Source organism: Arachis ipaensis, chromosome B09, assembly GCF_000816755.2.
Source record: "Arachis ipaensis cultivar K30076 chromosome B09, Araip1.1, whole genome shotgun sequence".
Taxonomy (NCBI): domain Eukaryota; kingdom Viridiplantae; phylum Streptophyta; class Magnoliopsida; order Fabales; family Fabaceae; genus Arachis; species Arachis ipaensis.
The window spans coordinates 136,492,077-136,494,825 of NC_029793.2; positions in this window are offsets into that span (position 1 = coordinate 136,492,077).

The following is a 2,749-nucleotide window of genomic DNA, read 5'->3' on the forward strand; positions in this document are numbered from 1 at the left end:
AACCTATATAAAACTGGAGTACCTATAAAATATTTGTAACACATTCTTATGTTCAATTATTCATAATGTGTGTTAGGATTCCTCCTTATAAATTAAAACCCAATTCTTTATTATACATTTCCAACCATCCTAAGTCCTAAGCAGTTAACTAGCAGTCTAGCAGAGGCTTTGATTATTATGTTTTGTATTATGCACTAGTTAAACAATCATAATTTGCTTAGAATTATAATTAAAGAAATTGTAGCATAAATTTGTAGAAATGAGAGAAGTTAGACTGGATTAAAATTCGGAAAAACAAAAAATTCAAAAATAGCTAAGTTTTTTTTCTTGTATAATTGGTGGTTGAGTCTTTAGTTCTAAAAATAATTAATTAGGATATTAGTAATATATACATAGTACTAAAAATGAAAGAAGTGTTGTATTCATTTTATTGCTGCCATAAATAGTTTTATTCTTTTTCTCTATATGTTTTTTTTTACCCCCTCTGCTTTTATATTGCAGAACCAAATACTTTATAATCTTTGGTATGAGAATAAGTAGTAGATTTGTTGATCAAGCCATTATCTGCGACTAAATTTTTAAAGTGGTATCTGAGATTGATATCGTATATTAAAATTGTTTTTGAAATTTTAATTGTACCAATTATGTCTCTAAGATTAAAAAAATTGCAACATATTAATCCCTGATTAATTTTTCGTTAACAACACGCTGACGTGGCTTGATGACGTAAACCTTTAGTGATACGTGTTATCTCATGGTTTGACCACGTATAACGGTATAATGACGTATCGGTCAGTGACACGTGGCATGCTGACGTAGATAGTTATACCACGTGTCACAATATTTTATTTGTCCACGTGTCATCTACTATATCATCATTACATATCATGGGAATTGATCCTCTCAATTTTTTTTAACAATTGAGAGAGTAAAGTGTGATCTCTCACCATTAATTTTTTTAGTGGGACCAATAATAAATATGAGAGAGAGAGAGCAATGAAGGGATAGAGATCACACTTTACACTCTCAATTTTTTTTAACAATTGAGAAGATCCATTCTCCTCATTTTAGTCTCTAAAATTAAATGTCGCACACCAAATTAGTCCCTTCATCAGTTTGTTCTCTTTTTTTATAAATTCAAAATTTTTAATATATTTAAATACACTAATTTTAATTTTATCTTTTCACAAGTTATTTAAATATAAGTGCTTTTATAAAATATTTTAAAAATTTTAGTTTTAATTATACAATTTTTTTCTATAATATTTTATTAAAAGAATTATATAAGATATTGATATTAATTTAGTAAAGAGTGTAAGTTAAGAGTATAATATTTTTTAATACAAATTTTTTAATATTTAACACCTTAATAAATATTTTAAGAATACTTGATAAATCACTTATTAACTAATATAAATTCATTATTCTCATCCATTTTAAGAATGTTCGATTTCTCATATAATTGACTTCTCACTAAATTAATAAAATAGATTTATACTGTCGATTATAATAATTCATTTTATCTATAACTTAGCTAGGCGGCCTTTTCATATATTACACTATTAATTAATATAGCACTTATTGTAACCATGACTTGAACAATATTAAAGGCCCGTTTGGATAGGTTCATAAGTTACCTTTTTTTTTTTTACTTTTAACTTATGAAAATGTATAGTATTAATGCCTGGTAAAATTTCAAAACCAAATTGCAGCTTTCTAAAAAGCTATTTTAGTGCTTATGGAGAAGTTAAAAAAAAAAAGACTTCTCTCATAATAAAAAGCTTGTTATCGCTCTTATCTTAAAATAAGCATTTTAGAACTAAAAAACCAAATATAAAATAACTTATTTATAAATTACTTTTAATATAAATATTTATTTTTTAAACTATTTTTTCAAAAGAAGCTTAATTAAGTTGTTTATCCAAATTGGACCAAAAACAAATACAAATAAATACAAGAGGCAATAATAAAATTTTGGATTTAGCTAACATGTGCTCTAATGAAAATTGTATAATAAAAAATAAAAATAAAATTAATGTATCAAAAAAATTAAGAATTTTAAATTTACAAAAAAATAAATAAGAACAAACTGATAAATGGACTAATTTGGTACACGATATTCAATTTTAAGGACTAAAATGAGTCATTTGATGCAAAGTAAGAGGACTAATTTGGTGCATATGTAATGATGACATAGTGGATAACATGTGGATAAATAACATTGTGACACGTGGCATAACTATCCACATCAGCATGCACGTGTCGTTGACTGACACGTCATTATTCCGTTACACATGTCCAAACCATGAGGTGACACGTGTCACCAAAGGTCCACGTCATCAAGCCACGTTAGCGCGTCGTTAACGGAAAACAGATCAGGGACTAACATGGTGCAATTTTTTCAATCTCAGGGACGTAACTGGTGTAATTGAAATCTCAGAGACGATTTTGGTGCACAACGTCAATCTCAAATACCACTTTGGAGATTTACTCCATTATCTGCTCCTATTTTTTTGATGTTTAAGGTCAAATTTTGAGTTATTCTTACACTCTTGTTTTTTATATTGGAATAACAATGATATTTTTTAAAATATGGACAGTTGGAGTGTTATTTTTAAATGTGAAACCATTTAATTAGAGAAGTAGAAATCAAGCCGTCTTATTTGTGAGAGATATAGAAATTAAACTGTTTGATTTGTGTTAAAAAATAAAAAAAATTGAAGTACAAAAATCGAATCTTCTAATTTGT